The following is a 26756-nucleotide window of genomic DNA, read 5'->3' as shown; positions in this document are numbered from 1 at the left end:
GAACGGATCTCAGCAAGCGAGAGCGAAACCTTGACCATAGACGCCAGGTGCACCAAGTTAGAGAGGGCCTATCATTCCTATAAGAACATATGTACTACATATCGAAGGACATAAAGCTGAAGCACTACAACTTGGTAGTAAAACCGTCTGCACTCTGTGCCTCTGGGTGCCTCTCGATGAATCGAAAGGCCCAACTCAGGACACTAGAACTTAAAGAGAGGAAGATCCTACGGAGAATACTAGGACTCATAAGAGAGGAGGACGGCATCCACAGAATCAGGCACAATAACGAGCTCTACGAACATCAGGAAGACATAGTCACATGTATGAGGGAAAGACGACTGACTTTCCATGGGCGCATGACCCGCCTAAGTCACTCCAAGCTCACCAATAGAATCATCGCAGTGATAAGTATGGGAAAGATGTCAAACGCCAAGTGAATCACACGTGTTAAATCATATTTAGAGGAACTGCAGATCCAGTTAAAGACAACCGAGAACCGAACTCAATACGGGCAGGCCATCCTGCTGGGAGTCTTCCCTCTGTCCCTCACAAGCAAGAAGTGTACAGGCACCACCAGACCTAAGGCGACGGATGAGAGGAAGCAGGTTCACAGCCAGAAGATGAAGGCATACTGGTCCAAGAAAAAGCAGACGACCCTAGCTGAGAGTTAAAACGAGCCCCATGGTCCCTAGTAGGCCGAAACGAAACGAAGAAAGTACTAGCTGCCAAATTCAACAAAGGCCGAGTACTCATTTTGGTAATTTTTCTATCAGAAACGAAAACAAAAAAAGGCTTGTTTATAGAGTATTACCCAAAAAATGTCATTGCTATGTAAGCCCGTTCGCGAAAACTCTTTCGAAACTATGAAACAGTCGTACAGAGAAATATGCATACTGTTGAAATGTCTAAGTACAGCTGCTTCACAAGTCCACATCGCGATTTTGTAAACGTGTCAATGGCAACGTCTCTTCATAGCTCTGTAGGCGACTGTCGTTTCCGTCCACACCCGTTTGTACTTTGCAGTTGAAACTAAAGATTTCAAACGCGCTGCCAGGTGTCAAGCATTTCCTTAAGTTGACTCGAATGTAAGAGGGTCTTAACACTAAATAATATATTATGCGGCATTTTACACGCATCTCAGTGTTTATGACGCCATATCTCTTGAACTATTAAGCCGTACAATGCCATGCGGCTAGGGCCTCCTGTCGGGTAGACCGTTCGTCTGGTGCAAGTCTTTCGAGTTGACGCCACGTCGGCGACTTGCATGTCGATGGGGATGAAATGATGATGAAAAGGACAACCCAACACCCAGTCCCTGAGCGAAGAAAATCTCCTACCCAGCCGGGAATCGAACCCGGGCCGTTAGGTATGACATTCCGTCGCGCTGACCATTCAGCTACCAGGAGCGGACAGTCGTACAATGATATATTTTTGTAAGTATATGTGGATACTGTCTGCGCAATATGTTGCGAATACATTAGTAGCAAAGAAGTAATAAATCACACATGATGCATGAGACGGCAATTCTTCACGCATTTCATTGTTCATGACGACATATGGGGCTAGATGTTATGTTGTCCTCATTTTCGTATCGTCGTATTTTACATTACGAGTACTATTGAGATGGCTGAATGAGAATGGCCTGAAAGCCAATAAATTGAAAAAAAAAAAATCTGTCAGACAAAGATATAACTTTGTAGGTGCGTTCATCGGCATATGTGAATACTGTCTGCAAAATTTGCTGAGAATAGAGTTAGTAGCAAAGAAATAATGAATTTAAATGTCACGCATGATGTGGTAGTTTTGCACCAATCTTAGAATTTCTGACGTCATATCTCCCGAACTGTGTGTGGCACCATTTCGTAGGTGCATTTAACGGCATACTTGGGTATTGTCAGCGAAATTTTTTGCAAATGGAGTAAGTAGCACGGAACTAATTAATTTAAGCGTCATGCATGAATCGGCAGCTTCTCACACATCTCATTGTTTCTGAAGTCATGTGTCCTTAACTATGATACGTAGATGCTTCTTACCCCGCAACAGTAAGGTATACGTGCACCAAGTTTGGTTTAAATCGATCCAGTGGCTTAGCAGGGGATATGACGCTCCAGCGCGCGTGCGCGCCTCCACACACACACACACACACACACACACACACACACACACACACACACCTGTAGGGATACCTTTGAATAATTTCGTCCTAACCAAGTAACTTCATTTATCTTTCACAAGGCAGCTGCCTTTGCTACCACGCTGCCCTATTATAGATATTTTGTTCCACCGTCTTCGTGAGTAAACGCTCTGAGATGGCACGAAAAGTTCAATAAATTTAGTTACATTTTACAACAGCAAGCAATAAGCCATCAATGCATTGTTTCTCTGTATTGAATTACATTTTAGACGGAGAAAAGTGAATCGTTGAGTGCTGTTTTGAAAGAGCACTGATTTCTGCCTATTACGCATAGTGAGATGGGATATTAGAGAGATACGCACACAGTGATCACCACAGCAGCACGTATTGCCCTAGCACGACTCCGTCAGACCCAAATTTTCGTCTTATCCACAAACTATCCCCAGCCCACTATCCTCATCACTTCAGGCATTTCGTCGATTCCAGTAAGAGTTCGAGAATGGTGTGCTCCTGCACTAAACTGAACAGTGTCGTCCTCAACTGGTGCCTGTTCTTTGGGACACGTCCGTAATAACAGACACACTTTGATCCCGCACTCATTACGAATCAAGACATTTGGGAGTGACTGACATTAGCTGCTAATGAATGAATGGGGAAAGCTGAAAATTTGTGCCGGACTGGGATTCGAAGCCAGGTCCCCTGCTTACTTGGTAGATGCGCCGGCCACTGCTCCATCCGGACACAATTGTCATCGCCACTGCACGCGCTACCTTAGCATGCCACTCATCACACCCAGATTCTCAACTTACAGCACGCACTACTGATGTAGTGCCCCTTTCCCATTATCCTCATTACTCGCAGCATTTCACCGACTCCCATAACAGTTCGAGCATGGTGTGCATCTGCACAGAGGTAATTAACTGGTCGTGCTCACATTCATTTTACATGTGGCGTCTGTTCTCCGGCAACTTCGAAAGAGCAGACACATTTTGATGCCGCACTCTTTATGAATCAAGAAGCAAAGTAGAAATAAGATACATACGGATCCCGAAGGCATTATGTCCGAAAGAATAGGCAGCGTTTCCGTACGCTAGAAGCAAAGTAATTAATGCAGTGAATAAATGCTTTAATGATAGATATTGTAATAACATTTGTGTATACATGTAAGATGTTACCTACGTCGATCGTCGTCCACTTCGCTGTACAACGTCTCCTATCCAGTGTATTTGGTACCACTACGTTCATCATAAAAACAATTGCACAAACAGTAAGAACACCTTATTTCGATTGAGAAGCAAACTTGTTGAGTTTCACTCTGAAAGTGATTAACTGATTCGTTGTTATGATTATAGTGAGAGTATTTCTGTACAGTTGTACAGAAAGACTTACAATTTCAGAAAAATACTTTATCATTTCAGCATGTAAACTACTCTGTTTCTTGAACAGGCATGTTCGTATTCAGACAAGGTTTTCATGTCCCTGCACTACCCGTAAAACATAATCAGCCCATTTCATCTGGGGGAAAAAAGTATTCTTGATTTGAGTAAGAATACCGACAATGGTCTGGTGTTTCCTCTTTTGTGGTTCTGTAATACGAGTATTTTGTCTGGCTTATTGGTGAAATGCAGAAATACAATAACACGTTCCAGTATATAAACCTTTATGCTTCCGAGAAAGCATGCGCTTTCTTCTGGCACTCGTACTTCCATATTAGGCTGCGTCTTCTGTCTCGACGCATCGCAGTGCCATCTTTGGATGCGCCTCTGTACTAACAGCGCCACAGGTCGTTTCTGGCACCGCGTGGAAACCAGAGCGGGAGGCGAAATTCGCGCGTATCACGTGGCGATGTGCAATATCGGAAGAATATACTTTGTTGGAAATTAAATCTTTCAATCTTATTTTGAATTATGTGCAGAAGATTTAAGGCAGTTGCGTTACATTCTTTATACAGCAGCTACCCAGAAAGCTACTATAGCAAGCAAACGAATCCTACCTCTTTAGATACTGTTCCCTACAGCTTTCGTCAGTCAGCAGCTAGCGTTCTCGCTTGCCGCGTACAGGCTCCCGGATTCGATTCCCGGCGGGGTCAGGGATTTTTCCCTGCCTCGAGATGACTGGGTGTTGTTGTGTCGTCTACATTATCATCATTCATCCCCATTACGGTCGGAGGAAGGCAATGGCAAACCACCTCCGCTAGGACTTTGCCTAGTAGGCGGTGCGGGCCTCCCGCATCGTCCCCTACGCTCCTCGGAGTATGGGCCCTCATCATCATAGTTGTCGTCATCGAGCTAGTCAGATCAAGGTCATCTAGCCGTGTTACAGCATTGCCACTTAGTAAAAATTTCATATGTGAGTAAAAATTCCGAAAAAACATTTGACAACTCTATTTTTAGTATAGATAATGATGCAGTAATTCCAAAGTAAATTCTCACGAGTCGTTATGACAAAAAAAGTAAAGAGAAGTTTTCAAGAAAAATAACTTTTGACTTCAACCAGTGAAAAGAAAAATACAGAACCACTAACCTATCTGGACTGCAAAAAAAAGTACGAACGGTCTCAAATTTTGTATATGCAAGCCATACATGTTTTATCTTGAGAACATAGAAGTAACAAGAGATAAACAGTAAAACAGCGTAAGAGATCCGAGGCTGTTTCCTCTATGTATCGAAAGATGTCTCTGACGAATTTACGTTCTGTTGGACCTAGTAGAAACTTCGAGTGACAAAATTAAGAAAACTGTAACATTAATTTTGGTAACATCTGAGACATCATTATTGTATCGTGTCACTCATGCACGCATTTATTTACGACAGTCTGCGCGCGTCAGTGCGAGTACAGGCAGGACGACGAATATTCCCTGCCGTCTGAGAGGTTTTATCTGCTGCACCCATGACCCAAAAGGCCGACATACGCCGTAAAAAGTAACGGTAGGTACTGTCAGGTCAGTATTTCTGTTGAAGTCGATGTTCGTATAGTTTTGTGAACCCAAGTTTTATCTAAGTTTACTACAAATTTGTTGTTCTCAACAAGCAGTGAGTTGTACACAACAACTCTGCTCTTCCTGCTGCAATGTCTTTGCAATCCATTAAAAATTTTCGTCCGTCATTCACTTTCTGAACTGAAAACGAAGTGAGCGGAGAAGAGGAAAAACAGGAGTGTTTGAGTCAGAATAACTAGTTTTTTGGCAGAGATCGCTCTGTACTTTTCTAGAAATCTGATACTGGCCTTTGACATAGTAACCAAGTACAGTTCTACGCAATAACGCCTTTTTAAAACCATTAGATTCTGTAGATTTCCGTGAAGGTTTATATCCCTTTCTTGGAGAATTAAAATTTGTGCTCACATCTGTAGATCATTACAATGTTACTGCACTATTAGTACGGCGTACAATCGATTCGTAAATATCACTGTCAGTTTATGAATTTATGCAAAATTTATATTATTCCTGGCTTCTTCACTGTTGTACATATCAGTAAAAAAGCTTCAGTACGTTCGATACAACAATTTCAATTACCTCGAAAGCATTGTCTTCGTTTACGTACACCTACAATTCGGCGCTCGCTCCTGCATTCCACTCACTCCAAAACTCAAATCGATGCACCTTTCCATTGAATACAGAAACAATACATGAACACACGATATCACACGGGAACCCTGAACGTACAGCTGGCGCTGACCACGTTTATTGCTGCTGTGAAGCGGACAAGCAACAGCCCTTCGCGCCGAAAGACGTCACGCAGAGGATGTGATTTTGAGCTCTTTTCGTGACAGCATTTACGTTAAGGTACTGCAGTAAAAGCTATTTACTTTAAAGAGCTGGAATGCAGCCGCGTATCGATACTCTGACCAGAGACTACTATATAAAGGAACTTCTGGCAAATGCACGAAATCAAACCGAAATGAGTTGCATAATAGATGACTGGGTGTTGTGTGATGTCCTTAGGTTAGTTAGGTTTAAGTAGTTCTAAGTTCTAGGGGACTGATGACCATAGATGTTAAGTCCCATAGTGCTCAGAGTCATTTGAACCATTTTTGAGTGCATAATAAATTATCCCTCACTTAACACGTCCTCAGGAATTGATGTATTTAGCACACGAATCCTAAATGTACTTCCTGATTCCCCTAAAGATTAGATTCAATACCGGGAGTTGTCAACAAAAAAATTACACATTCGATGTTTTTAGAAAACAATATACGTTTCCGTTGTGTGTACAATCTCTGACGCGAGTTTCTTGAAAAGAAGAAAGTAGAACGTTATCTGGATGTATACAGAAATTATCTTTGGCTTTCCCCCTGTGTACTATGGAAATACGACTGACAGGCTTTGCTTCGCTGATAGGCTAGAGTAAAACTGCTGTTTATCAGCATCAAAGAAACAAAATGACGGTAGTTTTTAGAACAGGTGGATACCTGCAGAATATTAGGGATACTTACTAAATTAGGCTAAGAGAGAGAATACACTATTCGTTCCACAGGTCCATGGCAAAGAGATTCTCGTTTATCTAAACACGTCAGAGAATCAAATCACCATGTACACAATTCACAAAGAAACCTGGAGTTCCTAGATATTATATTTATTTCTGTGAGCCTAATAGAAGTGGTCATAATAGCTGCGAAAATTCTGATATCTGTAACATAATTTCAATTTCCAATTTATAGAAAAGTCTTAATAATCACACAAATGTAGACGTCTGAAACACATGGAACAAGTCTTTAGTTATTTCAGCAAAGCAAGTGCAAAGAAAAAGAGATTAAAATGTTTGCATGATGCTGAAGGTATTGTTGCACTAAGGTGTGCTGAAAACGAATATCACATAGACGTAACGTAACGCTCTTTTATGTAAATGAGCTAGTCTGGGACCGTAAAAAGAACTTAGAAACGTTCGTCTGTGCTCCTATGTAATTATTTTGCTATTGTTTCCTTTTTCTTTTTTTTCCGTAATGAACTTGTGGCTGTTAACATCGAAAAAGTTACTGGTTCTGGAAATCACCTTGTAAGGCTGCTGCCAATTTTAGATCACGTTTTATTTCACCAATCCATTGTATAGTCTATATTTTCACTTCACTCCTAGTCTCACAAAATTCATTTACTTCTCTTGTAATTCTGATTGGTTTCATTCTACTGGTATGTCTATACATTTCTAATCTCTATTTTCTAATGACACGGTGAATATCTTCGTATTGTTTGGTGTTTTAAATTTATTTCCAAGCCTGAAATAATCGTTCATGCGTTTTGGTTCGAAACTCAGCTCGCCCTATTTGCCCAAGAAATTCACAGTGCCGTAGACACTGGCGAGCAGATTGATGCCGTATTCCTGGACTTCAGGAAGGCATTTGATACGGTTCCGCACTTACGTTTAGTGAAAAAAATACGAGCTTACGGAATATCGGACCAGGTTTGTGATTGGATTCAGGATTTCCTAGAAGAAAGAACACAACATGTCATTCTTAACGGTTCAAAATATGCAGATGTAGAGGTAATTTCGGGAGTACCGCAGGGAATCGTGATAGGACCTTTATTGTTTACAATATACATAAATGACTTAGTTGACAACATCGGTAGCTCCGTGAGGCTATTTGCAGATGACACGGTTGTCTACAGGAAAGTAGCAACATCAGAAGACTCGTACGTACTCCAGGAGGACCTGCAGAGGATTAATGCATGGTGCGACAGCTGGCAGCTTTCCCTAAACGTAGATAAATGTAATATAATGCGCATACATAGGGGCAGAAATCCATTCCAGTACGATTATGCCATAGGTGGTAAATCATTGGAAGCGGTAACGACCGTAAAATACTTAGGAGTTACTATCCGGAGCGATCTGAAGTGGAATGATCACATAAAACAAATAGTGGGAAAAGCAGGCGCCAGGTTGAGATTCATAGGAAGAATTCTAAGAAAATGTGACTCATCGACGAAAGAAGTAGCTTACAAAACGCTTGTTCGTCCGATTCTTGAGTATTGCTCATCAGTATGGGACCCTTACCAGGTTGGATTAATAGAAGAGATAGACATGATCCAGCGAAAAGCAGCGCGATTCGTCATGGGGACATTTAGTCAGCGCGAGAGCGTTACGGAGATGCTGAACAAGCTCCAGTGGCGGACACTTCAAGAAAGGCGTTACGCAATACGGAGAGGTTTATTATCGAAATTACGAGAGAGCACATTCCGGGAAGAGATGGGCAACATATTACTACCGCCCACATATATCTCGCGTAATGATCACAACGAAAAGATCCGAGAAATTAGAGCAAATACGGAGACTTACAAGCAGTCGTTCTTCCCACGCACAATTCGTGAATGGAACAGGGAAGGGGGGATCAGATAGTGGTACAATAAGTACCCTCCGCCACACACCGTAAGGTGGCTCGCGGAGTATAGATGTAGATGTAGATGTAGATATTTCTTATAACTTTTCTTTCTCTTTTTTCGCATGTTCGATATGTGCTTTCCCGTTCGGAAGTAGTCCTTCTGAAGCACGCGGATATTCCGATTTACTAACGGAATTGTTTCAGTTTAGTGTGTTTGGAGAAGTATTTCTTGTCATAAATTTTTGGATAGGATAGTATGCTGTTTACATTTTTAATGTGACATACTATTAATATATACAACGCTGTTATAATAATAATGACAATATTGTACAACAATTGGTTCTCAGAACAAATCCATAGATGGAATGTTTTGCAAACCACAAAATCTTACAGGTTTCTTAAACACTGTTTTGTGCTAGTAGTGAACATTTCAAAATATCATCACTTGGTTTGTCACACCAAGGGCACCAATACGTCTGTTAGAGGTGGGAGCCTAGAACTGATGGTGTGGTGTATTTTTAATACACTCCTGGAAATTGAAATAAGAACACCATGAATTCATTGTCCCAGGAAGGGGAAACTTTATTGACACATTCCTGGGGTCAGATACATCACATGATCACACTGACAGAACCACAGGCACATAGACACAGGCAACAGAGCATGCACAATGTCGGCACTAGTACAGTGTATATCCACTTTTCGCAGCAATGCAGGCTGCTATTCTCCCATGGAGACGATCGTAGAGATGCTGGATGTAGTCCTGTGGAACGGCTTGCCATGCCATTTCCACCTGGCGCCTCAGTTGGACCAGCGTTCGTGCTGGACGTGCAGACCGCGTGAGACGACGCTTCATCCAGTCCCAAACATGCTCAATGGGGGACAGATCCGGAGATCTTGCTGGCCAGGGTAGTTGACTTACACCTTCTAGAGCTCGTTGGGTGGCACGGGATACATGCGGACGTGCATTGTCCTGTTGGAACAGCAAGTTCCCTTGCCGGTCTAGGAATGGTAGAACGATGGGTTCGATGACGGTTTGGATGTACCGTGCACTATTCAGTGTCCCCTCGACGATCACCAGTGGTGTACGGCCAGTGTAGGAGATCGCTCCCCACACCATGATGCCGGGTGTTGGCCCTGTGTGCCTCGGTCGTATGCAATCCAGATTGTGGCGCTCACCTGCACGGCGCCAAATACGCATACGACCATCATTGGCACCAAGGCAGAAGCGACTCTCGTCGCTGAAGACGACACGTCTCCATTCGTCCCTCCATTCACGCCTGTCGCGACACCACTGGAGGCGGGCTGCACGATGTTGGGGCGTGAGCGGAAGACGGCCTAACGGTGTGCGGGACCGTAGCCCAGCTTCATGGAGACGGTTGCGAATGGTCCTCGCCGATACCCCAGGAGCAACAGTGTCCCTAATTTGCTGGGAAGTGGCGGTGCGGTCCCCTACGGCACTGCGTAGGATCCTACGGTCTTGGCGTGCATCCGTGCGTCGCTGCGGTCCGGTCCCAGGTCGACGGGCACGTGCACCTTCCGCCGACCACTGGCGACAACATCGATGTACTGTGGAGACCTCACGCCCCACGTGTTGAGCAATTCGGCGGTACGTCCACCCAGCCTCCCGCATGCCCACTATACGCCCTCGCTCAAAGTCCGTCAACCGCACATACGGTTCACGTCCACGCTGTCGCGGCATGCTACCAGTGTTAAAGACTGCGATGGAGCTCCGTATGCCACGGCAAACTGGCTGACACTGACGGCGGCGGTGCACAAATGCTGCGCAGCTAGCGCCATTCGACGGCCAACACCGCGGTTCCTGGTGTGTCCGCTGTGCCGTGCGTGTGATGATTGCTTGTACAGCCCTCTCGCAGTGTCCGGAGCAAGTATGGTGGGTCTGACACACCGGTGTCAATGTGTTCTTTTTTCCATTTCCAGGAGTGTATTTTGGAAGACGAATGGCGACTTATAAGCAGCTATAATAAAAACTTGCGTAATACCCACATTTAAATCATTTTCTTGAAAGAAAAATATATGACTACACGATAATTTTTCCTTTCCTTGAGAGTTAGGGTCGACGGCGAGCAACGTGGGGGGGGGGGGGGGGGGGGGGCGTTTCACTCCCTTCCCTGTGGTACCGGGTATGGGCGCCTTTGTGTCTCACGAGTCATTGTTCGAGATATGCTGAAAATCATAAGTAGTTGAAGTAATTTGTTGATTGGGGGGAGGGGACCAAACAGCGAGGTCATTTGTCCCATCGCATTAGGCAAGGAAGTCGGCCATGCCCTTTCGGAAGAACCATTTGCCTAACGTGATTTATGGAAATCACGGACAACCTAAATCAGTATGGCCGGACGCGGTTTTGAAACGTTGTTCTCCCGAATGCGAGTCCAGTATGCTAACCACTGCGCCACCTCGCTCGGTAAAATTATAAATGACTGCTACTCGAATTAACGGCTCTTGTCTCTTGAGGAAGTAAACTTTAAAAATTCCAAGAATCGGCTTCGAATAGAAACGTAGGCTTCGGCGGCCATTGTCACAATCAATAAAAATTTTCTGGGTGTGTCACCGCATTGCCAATATGTAAAACTACCGACGTTTCGGTCACTGTTGTAAGTGACCTTCCTCATTATTTTGTTTACTTCCAGTTTGGCGTTTACTGGTACACTACAGCTCTCTACATGGCGGACGTCCATACAGAGAACTGAGATGCTCCCATATGTGATTGACGGTAGAGGATGTTTTGGTATGATTGTACGGATAGATAGCCCATCTGGAAAAGGTAATTTCATTGAGTTTATTTTGCTGCAAGTGCAAGGCGACTAACTATATTGTATTGTGAATATCCAGAGAATAATCAGTCATGTGTTCAGATTCTTGTTAGTTCCCCCACGAAGATTGTCTTAAAGATATTTCATTAGGAATCTAAAAAGAGTAAATTTCACATCATTTAAAAAATTGTTCATTAAAAGAATTCAGTATGCTATATGACAGTGCTGAGAAAGATAGTGCTTAGAAAGAGTAATAGGTTATGTTTGTTACAGTTTTTTTCCGTTATTAAAGGGTTTCAGTCTAATTACAAACTATCCTCTTATTTATTTACGGAACATTTGACTGAAGCTTATCCTCACTGTTTAAGTGAAAAATTGTGTGTGTTAAAAATTTTGCACTATCATTGCGTGAACGGTGGTTATCATTTTTGAAAACAAGAACAAAAAAGTTCAGTTTGCTAATGCAGCGTGATAAATGAATTAAAGCGCGCGGTAATTTATTTCAGCTCATTAGTTTTGCGGCGCAGACAGAGCAAAGACGAGTTATCCGCTCCCATGGTAAGAATAAACTGTAGGGTTAAACGAACCTTTCAGAGAATGTTAAAAACAGGTTTCATTTACCATAATTCCATGTAAATTCAACAGAGCGTTCTATAACTGACCATGGTTTTTCTTATTTATTTAACCTGGCAAGATAAGGGCCATCAGGCCCTCTCTTACATCTAACCAGGCATTCTACTTATTTTACATTCATATGTTTTAGTGGGCATGTTAAACTACATCTAGTACAAAAAGTGAAATAAAAGATTACAAAGTCACACCTGGAAAAATACATACATATACAGTTTATATTCGTAGATCATAAGTACTGTTATAATTAGACATTACTGAAGAGAGAGATTTTAGATAGGAGTGCTAGCAGCAGGGAGTATGAGGGCGACTGATGGTGAAGGGAGGAGAAGAATAGAGACATGATGAAACATAATTAAGGAAATATAAAGGAGAAGAAGATTGCGTGGCTAATAGAGATAGATGAAGAGGCTCAAATGGCTCTGAGCACTATGGGACTTAACATCTGTGGTCATCAGTCCCCTAGAACTCAGAACTACTTAAACCTAACTAACCTAAGGACATCACACAGCACCCAGCCATCACGAGGCAGAGAAAATCCCTGACCCCGCTGGGAATCGAACCCGGGAACCCGGGCGTGGGAAGCGAGAACGCTACCGCACGACCACGAGATGCGGGCAGATGAAGAGGAAGCCATCTTAGGAGCAAGATAGGAGACGCTAGCTTTGCTGTTTGACATATGAGAGGATTGGCCTTGTACATTAAGTTTGTAGATAACATTATGAGGATGATAGTAGGAAATGCTTCAGCTTCTTCTTAAAAGCAGCAGGGGGTTGAATTTTGCGCAAGGTAAGGGGCAGTTTGTTCCAGAGGCGGACAGCGGCAACTTAGAAGGAGTTTGCAAAAGTTTTTGTTTTGTGAGTGGGCACAGTTAGGATACGAAATAAGAGTGACCTCGTGTTTCGATTATGATGGCATGACAGTTTTTGTTACGCATCAGTTAGCCATTGTGTATGATTGTTTCATGAGAAAGTCATTCTAACCGTTATTGACAATCATTATTCACATTCATTTACAGACATTCAGATGCATTTTAGATTAACTGGTATCACATACATCAAAAGTAATTTGCATAGTCATGTTCATATTTAAAATGAGAGTAGCAAAGGTGATTCTAGGTCAGACACTGTAATCGGAATTTTAAAAGTACCTGATTTCTACGTCGAGCAGCGGCTGATGCTAAACATGGACAAAACGTTCAGAATTAGGGGCGGGCGATGAAAAAAAGAAACATAAGAATGAAGAAAGTTATTTCCTGTTTACTTGCCTCCTGTAATGTGTATTAGTAAAGGGCAACGCGGCTAGTGGTGCACAGTCTCAGTTGCAGGTAGCCTATATAACGGCTTCCAGGGCAACAAAAGTTTCAATTCCAAGAGATCACGTAATTTCTGACGGAATTTAAAACATTAAAATGCCGTCGTAATCTAATAATTAAGAGGAATGTCTTACGTTACTTGATTTAAAGCAGCAAGACTAGTATTCCAGTTACAAACCGTGTAAATGTCATAAGGTAACATAACTCAACCGAGCGAAGTGGCGCAGTGGCTGACACACTGGACTCGCATTCGGAAGGACAGCGGCTAATTCCCGCGTCCGGCCATCCTGATTTAGGTTTTCCGTGATTTCCCTAAATCGCTCCAGGGAAATGCCGGGATGGTTCCTTTGAAAGGGCACGACCGACTTCCTTCTCCGTCCTTCCCTAATCCGATGAGACTGATAACCACGCTGTCTGGTCTCCCCCAAACAACCCAATCCATAACTCAAGGCGCTCAAATTATCGACAATATAGTCACCCAGAATTAGATAGTGAAAAGTCTCAGCGACTCCAACAAACTTCAAACATTTTTCCAAACCTTTCTTTCAGTTCTTCCTCGCTTACATCCCTAACGTTGTAACCTCCCCGCAAAATTTTACAAAATCAGTATTAACTGAATAATAAAAATGAGCCAAGCGTAACCTGCTTGCAAAATTAAAGAATAATAATGACCCAAATGTAAACTCCCCACAAACATTAACTAACGAAGATTGCTCATTAAACCCACAATAAAATTAATTAAATAATGAAGCATAAACTATGTGTAACATCTTAACACAAATAATTAAAACTGACAAATTTTATAAGGGCAGCGGCGCTGACCTTCGGCCCTGTGCAATAATTAAACCTGAACACAAAAACCAAAATTCTTACATCAGTAAACTGCATCAATATCTGCTCTTATTTTTCGGCACAGCTCCGTGCAATGCTGGCTCATGTTTAATTTTAATTCTTGGAGGGAATGCATAGGAAGTATTACTTGACTTGAAATGAATCTTTTGTTTAAAACAGTTACTTTATAAGAAACGCGTACGCGTACGTTTCATATGTATTCATTATCAGCGATGGCGAGGCATGACGGAATCTCTGACCAGAGAGTTATTTATCGTTGCTAGTCTGCGCTTGAACGCGCGAGAGTAGTGTGTGTGGAGTCGGCATTTGCGAGTTGTCAGTTGCGAGTTGCACTCGGTCTGCAGTAGTTGTAGCGAGTGGACGGTTGTACTGAGCGGGCGTCTGCATGTGTCGGCGGCGTGCTCTCCTTGCATCTCTGGTCACGATTCAGGACGAGGTATATTGTTTTAGAAGGTAATGAAGCAGCATTGCGCTCAGCTAACAACATATGTTAATTGTAATTAATCTGTTCAAGAATTGCCCCAATAATAATTTTCTTATAAAGTAACTGTTTTAAACAAAAGATTCATTTCAAGTCAAGAATATTTCCTATGCATTCCCTCCAACAATCAAAATTAAGTACAGACCAGCACTGCACGGAGCTGTGCCGTAAAATAAGAGCAGATATAGGTGCAGTTTTACTGAGGTAAGAATTTATCAGGTTTAATTATTTCACAGGGCCGAAGGTCAGCGTTGCTGCCCTTATAAGATTTATCAGGTTCAATTATTTGTGTTGAGATATTACATTCAGTTCATGGTTCATTATTTTGCAACTGCCGACTCCACACACACTACTCTCGCGCGGTCAAGCGCAGAGTAGCAAAAAAATGGTTCAAATGGCTCTGAGCACTATGGGACTCAACATCTTAGGTCATAAGTCCCCTAGAACTTAGAACTACTTATACCTAACTAACCTAAGGACATCACACACACCCATGCCCGAGGCAGGATTCGAACCTGCGACCGTGGCAGTCCCGCGGTTCCGGACTGCAGCGCCAGAACCGCTAGACCACCGCGGCCGGCAGAGTAGCAACGATAAATAACTCTCTGGTCAGAGATTCTGTCATGCCTCGCCATCGCTGGTAATGAATACATATGAAACGTACGCGTTTCAACGTCAAATATTTAACACATTAATAACTTTTTAAGTAATCAAATGTTTGAAGCTGCTCATTATGTGGATGTGTGTTCCTCTAAAGAATCGAGTGGGAGGAGGGGAGGATGTATTTGTATTTTAGAAAGGACGACATTTTCAGTTTGATCTTTTGTATTTGTTCACCAAGATCGCCGTTCTGGGCTATTATTTATTTATTTATTTTATTTATTTGCCTATTTATTTATTCAACGTGATCATGGTCATCAGACCTTCTCTTACATCGGTTCAGGGTTTCACACATACAATACACTTCTCACCTAAATAATGACAATTTTAATATGTTTTGAGTGTCTATAAAGAAAAAGTAAGTAAGTATTACTGAGTAAGAATTAATAAAATTAATGCAGCCAGTACGTCTATTAGAGCTGCCGCTAATAATGATAAAATTAAAAAAAGACAACAATAACAAAAATAGTAGTGACAGATATAAGAAGTAGTTTATATTACGCCAGTCTCAAGTGCGTCAGCAGAGCCCTTTTGTCAAATGTCACAACTGGTGCACGCACAGTGTAATTATGTGCATAGACGACGTGGATTCGATTGCAATTATTGCATAATGTGCTACATTCATTTATATAAATGAAGAAAGCCTCCCGTCTTATTATGGTTCAAATGGCTCTGAGCACTATGGGACTTAACATTTCGGATGAGGTTGCAACAGTTCCAGCAGTCCAACCTCGATTCGTCTACAGCAACTTGCTTACCATGACCCAAAAGTGTCAAAAGATGAACGGTGGTCACTTTCAACCTGTGCTAGAGTCAGGTTAGTACCACATTTCCTTTCCTCTGCTGTATTTCTTTATACACTGGAACTCTGTTCTTCGGGCCACCTTTATTTGGCCCGACCTGTACTTGTGCACTTCGCGCCGCATCGTTTGGTTCCAGCTAGTCCACACCATCCCATCTTCTACAGTGTCTCCTATTGAAAAAATAAATCCAATCTTACGGAGTAACGGACCAGCTATGTGGTTGCACTAAAGGCTTCGTAATGTATAAAACTACGCAAGCTGTTGTTGAACAATTCCACGTTGCTTCTTTTCTTAAATTAAACTGTAGATAGGTCTTCGTTTAAATGTCTATGTAAATCAGTTCAAAGCACTGATGGAGACCAGAGGAAACTACCTCCAATAATACCATGTACAGTACTGTGATCCATTTCATCCGTAAGGCTGAGGACATCTTTATCTCATAGCAAGACGATGTACTACACAAATCGTAAAACACGAATTACTGTAGGAGTAATGGATAAATTATAATGTCCGATTCAACTCATCGGGCTTGAGCAATGGCGTCATACCAGTGGCAACGACGATACATACAGGCAATCTTTGAAAGCAGTCTATGATATTTGTAAACAAAGGAACGAAGCATACGATAAAACTACAGTCACAATTAATGCGGTTATTTATTTAGCCACGAATTACCCTGTATGTCGAGACGAATTGATGATAACTTGAATAAACAAGAACAAAATAAGAGAAACATTTATGTGCGAAATAAATTATTCTCGTGATTTATGCGAGTAAGAAAATTGCAGAAAATCTTTAGATTCCACTACAGTATAGTGCATGGTGAACTCGTAATCCTATAAAACAGCATTGATTAAATTTAACGGGCCACCGAGATGAAAATGTAGCATGAAATGAGGAGAAACCGACACAGAAATTCTGAAAAACGCCAGTACACAAATAACGAAAATTCACGAAATACTGGAGTCGATAATTAGATTGACCTACATACGTAAATTCTAGTTACCGATTCCAAAATTAGTTACTTTTTCAGAGAAGTTCAGAGAGCAACTTCGTATGGAGTAATGCTATTAAACCCCAGTGCACACACCTGCTGGAAAAAACGATCTACATAATGCACCATGGAATGGTCGAAATCGGTAACTAGAACTGACCTATATAGCTTAATTCCAGTTACCGATTACAACATTTGTTACACCCTACTTTCTGTGAAGTTTCGTTTCTTGTGTTCTACGTCCATTAGATTCAATAATAATTATTAAAAATTAACACTATTTCACAACATTACGACTCCATCGTGCGCTAAACTGTAATGGGTTTGAAGGTTCTCTGTGGTTTTCTTATTTACATAATTTACGATGATAATTTAGTTCAGACACGTATATTTCTATTTTCCTATTCTTCTTAATTTTCATTACCTTCAGTTCTTTTCGACAAAATTTATCATGTGAACTGTGATTGTAATTTTACTGTATGCTACATTCTTTTGTTTATGAATCTGATCAGTTGCTTTCAAAGGTTGCCCATATGTAGGGTCTCTGCATTAGGTATGACGTCATTGCTCAGTGCCGACGATTGGAATCGGACACTAGAATTGACGAGGAGTAATTACATTTGTTAACGAATTTTAGGGCGTCCTTCGACTCTGATAGACGAAAAGATAAAAGCAAACCCTCGACAATAAGGAGAAACCGTAATAGCCAACGATACGTTGCATAGCAACGGAGAGGCCGCAGCGCTACGAGCGGCTGAAGTTGCAGTTATGCTCGAGACGTTCAGATCGTCTGAGGGCTTCTTCTGCATCCGTGAGCCACGACAGTTCGTCGACTGAAGGTGCGTAACGTTAATTGCTCAAAGAATCATTACGCATTATTATTTTTCAGCGCATATCGATAGTGTACGAGGAAAGTAGCTTCAGTCCCTGATGTCATATCAAAGTTGTGTGTTTCTGCTTGTATGTGAAGCCCCATTTACAACGAAGAGAACATAGGCGAACCTGAAACAGGAAACGAGAACTCTCTCAGGTTAAACGCTAGGACTGTATGAACAAATGGCATTCGGTCGTGTTCCTTTCGAATTAGTATTCGCTTGTGTTCGCTCGTGTTCCGCTGGTTGTCACCTTTTAGCAAACAGGCAAAGGAAGTTCGTGCCCTCTTCGCTTAGGCTTTGGCAGTATAGAAAACTTCCCGTCTGCTATCTTGTCTACTTTTGTTGTTTTTGACATGAATTGCGTGATCGATGGAGTATTTTGAAGAGAATGTAATGCTGCCGATAGAAGAATGTATATCCAAGAGATCGACAGGGCAAACGCAGAAAGAAAAGAGATGTATTTCATAGAAGAGCAGCACCTGATCCCTTAAAGTAACCATGCCGAATCCGTTACTAACCATGACTGTCTCGCTTCGATGCGGGACAAAGACACCAGAAAAAGAACACAGCAAAAATTATCTGATACATGGCAACTACTGCAGTGTGAAACACGACTAACGTAAATGTTTCCGGTTACTGATGACTAGAGAGTAAATGCTTGGTGGCTATCTTCAGGTTAAGTCGATCGTCAGTACAAATTTACTCCTCACCTGTAATGGGAAGTCGACGAAAAGCCTCAACCGACAAATATGCAAAAGTTTGAACTAATCTTAAGGAATGTTGCAGCGGTAATTCGGTGTTAGGTTCACTACCTTCAGGCATTTCACGTTTGCGTACAAATTGAGACATCTAAATTCTTTCTTTGCTACGGAATTTTGCTTACTTCGCCAATAAGAGAGTTCTTGTCATGGAGAATAATCCTCTGAGCATCAAAACTTTTGTATCGAGGTTCTAACTATATAGTGTTGTAACGTGTGTGGCGATTAGCTATTAGTGCCACGAGATGAAACGTAAAGATCATGGGCTTTATTCATTACTCCTGTCCTTTTACGTCCCCTCTAGTTTAAACGCAAGTTCAGATACAGGCGAATGGTAGTGAATACTAGACAATTATTCGCAGATTCGCTGGTGTTCGCTTCCACTCGTTCCAGTGTGAAGGAGCTTAAGAAGATACTATCTGCTATAGAAGCTGCTCATGTTGTACACTAATGACTTTACGGACTTATTAGTAACATCAACTTTTTGCAGGCAGTGCAGCTATATATAATAAAAGAAGCTGCATAAAAATTCAGTCAGAGCCCGGTAACATTTCAAAGTGAGGCATAGATCAATAACTTGTTTTAAATGTTCAGAAATGTAAAATGGTGCATTTTACAAAATGAAAGGACGTAATGTCCTACGACTACAATATCTGTGACTCTCACCTGAAATTGGTTAACTCATATAAATACCTGAGTGTCACACTTTGTAGGGATATGAAGTGAAGTGGGCACCTAGGATCACTCGTGAGTAAAGCAGATGGCAGACATAAGTTTACTGACAGAACCGTCAACAAAAGAGATTGCTTACTCGTGCGTCCTATCCTGGAATATTGCACAAGTGTGTGGGATCGAACCAAATAGAACTAACGGGAGATATTGCAAGTGTACAGAGAAGGGCGGCACGAATTGTCATGTTTGTGATACAGATGATGAAGAAACTGAACTGGTACTGAGCACTATGGGACTTAACTGCTGAGGTCATCAGCCCCCTAGAACTTAGAACTACTTAAACCTAACTAACCTAAGGACATCACACACATCCAAACCCGAGGCAGGATTCGAACCTGCGACCGTAGCGATCCCGCGGTTCCAGACTGTAGCGCCTAGAACCGCTCGGCCATTCCGGCCGGCGAAGAAACTGAACCAGCAGATTCATGAAGATAGGCGTTAACTACCACGAGAAAACCCATTTACTAAGTTTTGGGATCGTGAGGCAACGAGTGTATTAATTACAACACACATGAAGGCATTTAAGCAATAATTATTCCCGCACTCAGTCCGTGTATGGAACAGGGAAAAAACTCTAACAATTGGTAAAATGGGTCGTACCCTCTTCCATGCACTTCACAGTGGTCCGCTGAGTGTATATGTAATTGTAGACGTAGATATGTCAGAAGAAGGCCAGTTTTCACTATCTCCAAAACTCCTTACACATTTCAAACCAGCCTTCGCTTTGAGACATCTGTACCTCACTGTGCTTTTTCTGTGGTTGCGCCACGTGTGACAGCCGTGGGAGGGTCGAGGATCAACTCCTCTCCGTACTCCGTCTGAAACAGTCCTTGGAAGGCCCAACGGTACCGACCGGCCGCCATGTCAGCCTCAGCCCACAGGAGTCATTGGGTGCGGATATGGAGTGGCATGTGGTCATGCCAACAGCGCTCTGCAGGCCGGATGGTCACCCATCCAAGTGCTAGCCCAGCCCGACAGCGCTTAATTTCGGTAATCTGACGGGAACCGGTGTTACCCCTGTGGCAAGGCCGCTGGCTGTCGAGGATCGAGCTAAGAGGAAATAGCCCTGTGGGCATGCACAATACGACTAGCGAAGTTATGGCAACAAAGATCCTCCGTCTCATTGTTAGCTTGCTAACAGGACCAATGTTGGCAGTTAAGACTATAGCGTCAACACCAGCTGGTAGGCCTATAAGCTGCCGTGGACTGCTCCAGGCACATGTATAGTGAGTAATTTGTTGTTGTATGTGCTTATCTACCGCTTAAGTTCATATATTTGCTGTTTCATGTCCTTTGTTTATATTGTGGAAACTGAAAATGATGGTTATTCAAACACATCGTATCCGAGGTATGGAAAGAAAGAGGTATGGAAGTCAAGATATTCCAGAGCATCACTGAGCGTTGAAACATTTTGTGCTACCTCTACACAGAATTTGTATCCCATGTCATCTATACCGTACGGCGCTTTGTCGACTCCTGTAAAGAGATGCATCGACGTAGGGCGATCAAATATTTGAGAATACCAGATTAAAAGTCGTATGGTACTGTTGACTGCGATATCCCACGCGATGCGTTCAGCATTCTTTCTGAAAGAGTGTTCTTCCTCTCTGCACAGTGGCCTCTTTGCTTGCAGATATGTGATATGTGATATTTGGGGAGTGTAGCTAAGCGTATAGTGTACACTGTTGTGTAATGTGTGTGTTATATGATGAGAAGGAGAGGTGGAAGAGGGTGAAACCTGGTGCCTCGTACACTCAAATACCAACATGTGGGACGCTCAGCTCAAAATTCCCATCCCACGGACGGATCATCATTAGCAGTGTCGTACGCCCTCATTTTATTGGACGCTGCGGAGAGGTTTTAATTTATTCTGGGTCATTGGCGCAGAGACTGGAGACCAGAAACTTCACCCCACCATCCCTCCTCTCTTTGATAGCAGTGAAAATACATTATGTGATCAGAAGTATCCGAACACCTGGCTGGAAATTACTTACACTTTCGTGGCGCCCTCCATCGGTAATGCTGGAATTCAATATGGCGTTGACACACCCTTAGCCTTGATGACAGCTTCTACTCTCGAAGGCATATGTTCAATCAGGTGCTGAAAGGTTTCTTGGGGACTGGCAGCCCATTCTTCACGGAGTTATGCACTGAGGAGAGGTATCGATGTCAGTCGGTGAGGCCTGGCACAAAGTCGGCGTTCCAAAACATTCCAAAGGTGCTCTATAGGATTCAGGTCAGGACTCTGTGCAGGCCAGTCCGTTACAGGGATGTTATTGTCGTCTAAACCACTCCGCCACAGGCCGTGCATTATAAACAGGTGCTCGATCGTGTTGGGAGATGCAGTCGCCATCCCCGAATTGCTCTTCAACAGTGGGGATCAAGAAGGTGCTTAAAACGTCAATGTAGGCCTGTGCTGTGACAGTGCCACGCAAAACAGCAAGGGTCGCAACATGACCAAACCGTAACACCACGGCCTCCGAATTTTTATGTTGGCATTACACACACTGGCAGACGATGTTCACCGAGCATTCGCCATACCCACACCGTGTCGCCAGATCGCCACATTGTGTACCGCGATTCGCCACTCCACACAACGTTTTTCCGCTGTTCAGTCGGCCAATGTTTACGCTCCTTACACCAAGCGAGACGTCGTTTCGCATAAACCGACGTGATGTGTGGCTTATGAGCAGCCGCTCGACCACGAAATCCTACTGTCATAGTCATGTCAGTAGATCCTGATGCAGTTTGGAAGTCCTGCGTGATGGTCTGGATAGATGTCTTCCTATTACACATTACGACCCTCTTCAACTATCGGCGGTCTCCGTCAGTGTACAGACGAGGTCTGGTGTATGCTTTTGTGTTGTACGTGTCCCTTCACGTTTCCACTTCACTATCACTTCGCAAACAGTGGACCTATGGATTTTTAGGAGTGTTCAAATCTCGCGTACAGGCGTATGACACAAGTGACACCGGCACCTGACCACGTTCCAAGTCCGTGAGTTCCGCGGAGCGCACCATTCTGCTCTCTCACAATGTTTAGTGACTACGGAGGTCGCTGATATGGAGTACCTGGCAGTAGGCGGCAGCACAATGCACGTAATATAAAAAACGGATATTTTTGGGAGTGTCCGGATACTTTTGATAACATGGTATATCATCCACCAACAGAATTATTCCGAGAACCACCGCAGAGGCGTGCGTTAGTGACGTAAGCTACGCAGGCGTTTCGGGATCACCAAGGAAAAGGAGAGCACCGTAACAGATCGTCTGCGTGGCCCAGATGGTGTTTGAACAAGGGAAGGAACACAGGTTCACAGGTAGATACCGTGTTTCTTGACCTCCGCAAGGCATTCGATATAGTTCCCCACAGTCGTTTAATGAACAAAGTAAGAGCATATGGACTATCAGACCAATTGTGTGATTGGATTGAAGAGTTCCTAGATAACAGAACGCAGCACGTCATTCTCAATGGAGAGAAGTCTTCCGAAGTAAGAGTGATTTCAGGCGTGCCGCAGGGGAGTGTCATAGGACCGTTGCTAATCACAATACACACAAATTACCTTGTGGATGACATCGGAAGTTCACTGAGGCTTTTTGAGGATGATGCTGTGGTACATCGAGAGGTTGTAACAATGGAAAATTGTACTGAAATGCAGGAGGATCTGCAGCGAATTGACGCGTGGTGCAGGGAATGGCAATTCAATCTCAATCTACACAAGTGTAATGTGCTGCAAATACATAGAAAGAAAGATCCCTTATCATTTAGCTAGAATATAGCAGGTCAGCAACTGGAAGCAGTTAATTCCATAAATTATCTGGCGTACGCATTAGGAGTGATTTAAAATGGAACGATCATATAAAGTTGATCGTCGGTAAAGCAGATGCCAGACTGAGACTCATTGGAAGAATCCTAAGGAAATACAATCCGAAAACAAAGGAAGTGGGTTTCAGTACGCTTGTTCGCCCACTGCTTGAATACTACTCAGCAGTGTGGGATCCGTACGAGATAGGGTTGACAGAAGAGGTAGAGAAGATCCAAAGGAGAGCAGCGCGCTTCGTTACAGGATCATTTAGTAATCGCGAAAGCGTTACGGAGATGATAGATAAACTCCAGTGGAAGACTCTGCAGGAGAGACGCTCAGTAGCTCGGTACGGGCTTTTGTTAAAGTTTCGAGAACATACTTTCACCGAGGAGTCAAGCAGTATATTGCTCCCTCCTACGTATATCTCGCGAAGAGACCATGAGAATAAAATCAGAGAGATTAGAGCCCACACAGAGACATACCGACAATCCTTCTTTCTACGAACAATACGAGACTGGAATAGAAGGGAGAACCGATAGAGGTACTCAAGGTACCCTCCGCCAGACACGGTCAGGTGGCTTGCGGAGTATGGATGTAGATGTAGATGTAGATGTAGGTTCCAATAGGTATTCTTTCACTGCCTATAGCAATTCCTGTTGGGCTCTGAAGGGATTATGATTCACAAGCAGCAAATGTGTCTCTGGTCCATCCGAGTCAGAATCTTTCGTCGATCACAATTCTGAGAACGTGTTTCGTGGCTACTTGTGTTACAGCTCTGCCTGTAGACTCACTGAACAGTCCGCCGCGAGACACCAACAAATCCAGCAACTTCAGATATCGTACGATCATGGACAAGGCCAAACACGGTTCCTCCTTTCCACCACTCTGTCGCATGCCTACATTTGCCCATGCTTACGTACAACACCCGCTTCAAATGTAACTGTCAAACTGATCACTACATCCATGTTTCAGTCGTTTCAAAACTATAAATGAACATAATCACAGCTTTTGAAAACGACAGCAGGTTTTCAAATTTTCACTGCCTCTTAACAGACGACCCTGGCCGGACTATTTCGCACTGGAACTCTGTACACAGCCCATGGGCTGTTAGCCACGCCCGGAGGCAGCCCAGTACGGGCGGCAGGCCCCACTGGGGACGGCCGCAGAGCGTCCATAATGCACGCTGCCCAAATTGCAGCGCGCCACCAAGGTCGGAAACGCAATTCCGCGCAATTAATTCTCCAGCGGTCGCCACCGCCCGCGCCTCTGACCCAGTAGCACGTGCGCTGCTACACCACGTGACACCATCAGCAAGTCCCTCTAAACTGGAACGACGTTTCTCCGATCGTTCTCAGAGGAAGATCTATCAAGAAGCAGAACGGGCTTATCCGGTCAGTTACCGGAGAAGGAAATTTGCTAATTCGCCGTGACGTCGTGTCTGCACGTGTGCGAAGCTGTTCCTGCGAGACCTGGTCGCCTACATCACCGCACATATTCTACATCTGCATCTACATCTACATCCATACTCCGCAAGCCACCTGACGGTGTGTGGCGGAGGGTACCTTGAGTACCTCTGTCGGTTCTCCCTTCTATTCCAGTCACGTATTGTTCGTGGAACGAACGATTGTCGGTACGCTTCTGTGTGGGCTCTAATCTCTCTGATTTTATCCTCATGGTCTCTTCGCGAGATATACGTAGGAGGGAGCAATATACTGCTTGACTCTTCGGTGAAGGTATCTTCTCGAAACTTTAACAAAAGCCCGTACCGAGCTGCTGAGCGTCTCTCCTGCAGAGTCTTCCACTGGAGTTTCTCTATCATCTCTGTAACGCTTTCGCGATTACTAAATGATCCTGTAACGAAGCGCGCAGCTCTCCGTTGGATCTTCTCTATCTCTTCTATCAACCCTATCTGGTACGGATCTCACACTGCTGAGCAGTATTCAAGCAGCGGGCGAACAAACGTACTGTAACCTACTTCCTTTCTTTTTGGATTGCATTTCCTTAGGATTCTTCCAATGAATCTCAGTCTGGTATCTGCTTTACCGACTATCAACTTTATATTATCATTCCATTTTAAATCACTCCTAATGCGTACGCCCAGATAATTTATGGAACTAACTGCTTCCAGTTGCTGACCTGCTATATTCTAGCTAAATGATAAGGGATCTTTCTTTCTATGTATTTGCAGCACATTACACTTGTGTAGATTGAGATTGAATTGCCATTCCCTGCACCACACGTCAATTCGCTGCAGATCCTCCTGCATTTCAGTACAATTTTCCATTGTTACAACCTCTCGATGTACCACAGCATCATCCTCAAAAAGCCTCAGTGAACTTCCGATGTCATCCACAAGGTAATTTGTGTGTATTGTGATTAGCAACGGTCCTATGACACTCCCCTGCGGCACGCCTGAAGTCACTCTTACTTCGGAAGACTTCTCTCCATTGAGAATGACGTGCTGCGTTCTGTTATCTAGGAACTCTTCAATCCAATCACACAATTGGTCTGATAGTCCATATGCTCTTACTTTGTTCATTAAACGACTGTTAGCACATTACGGACGGGAACTGCATACGATGAATATTTGGAGTCGGTCACCTCGTAAGAGCGCATAATGACAGCAACAGCAAAATTCATCGGGCTGGAAGGAAACGTGACTTGTTTTCTGCAATCTCCCCAACTTTTACATCTCGATTGGCCTGACTTGAACCCCCCAGAAAATCTGTGGTACATGATGGAACAGTCAGTGAAACGCCTGTGTCATAGCCCCGCAGTTTGGTGGAGTCGCGCTATCAATGCTACTTGCACAACCTTGTGGACTCACTTACTACCCAAATTCAGCGGTTACCAAGTCCAGGAGTGGAATTACACGGTTTTCAAACATCCTTCTCACGATTTTCGTAGGAGTGAATATTTCTTTGTCTGGTGATCATATTTGCCATCCGCATATTCTGAAAATAAGCACTCATTACAAGAACTTCCAAATGCTAATAAACTATTTTGAATTTTTTTGTTGAAGAGACTTATCTGACGACGTAGTTGCTCCGACCTGCGGGATCTTCAAACTGCATCACGTCGACTTACTTGGCAGCCGTAAATGTTTCGAAAGACAGCAGATGAGTGTGTAAGTAAAGCAAGTGCATGTCGTATTGAAGCACAACAGCTCAAGGTGACCGCTTACCGTGAGGAAACCCAGAATTCGTGCCAACATGTAGGTTGCTACGGGTATAAGTGCAGTTATTTCTATTGGTGACTGAGGACTGCGTACTGTACAACATTAACCAAGTATTGACGTCATTTGCATACTAATAATTATTGCTGTTAAAGCCGTTAGTTTTTTGGTTGGGAAGTACCTCCATGTACATGTTTCAGGGCCGGCCGCTGTCGGCGAGCGGTTCTAGGGCCTTCAGTCCGGAACCGCGCTGCTGCTACTTTCGCAGGTTCAAATCCTGCCTCGGGCATGGATGTGTGTGATGTGCTTAGGTTAGTTAGGTTTAAGTAGTTCTAAGTCTAGGAGACTGATGACCTCAGATGTTAAGTCCCATAGTGCTCAGAGCCATTTGAACCAGCATGTTGCAGGAGCAAGCCGTTAGTGCCATTTTCCCCTGATTAGCACGTCAGGTG

The sequence above is a fragment of the Schistocerca americana genome, chromosome 1 (assembly GCF_021461395.2).
Source record: "Schistocerca americana isolate TAMUIC-IGC-003095 chromosome 1, iqSchAmer2.1, whole genome shotgun sequence".
In the NCBI taxonomy this organism is placed as follows: domain Eukaryota; kingdom Metazoa; phylum Arthropoda; class Insecta; order Orthoptera; family Acrididae; genus Schistocerca; species Schistocerca americana.
Note: the sequence above shows the minus strand (reverse complement) of the source record.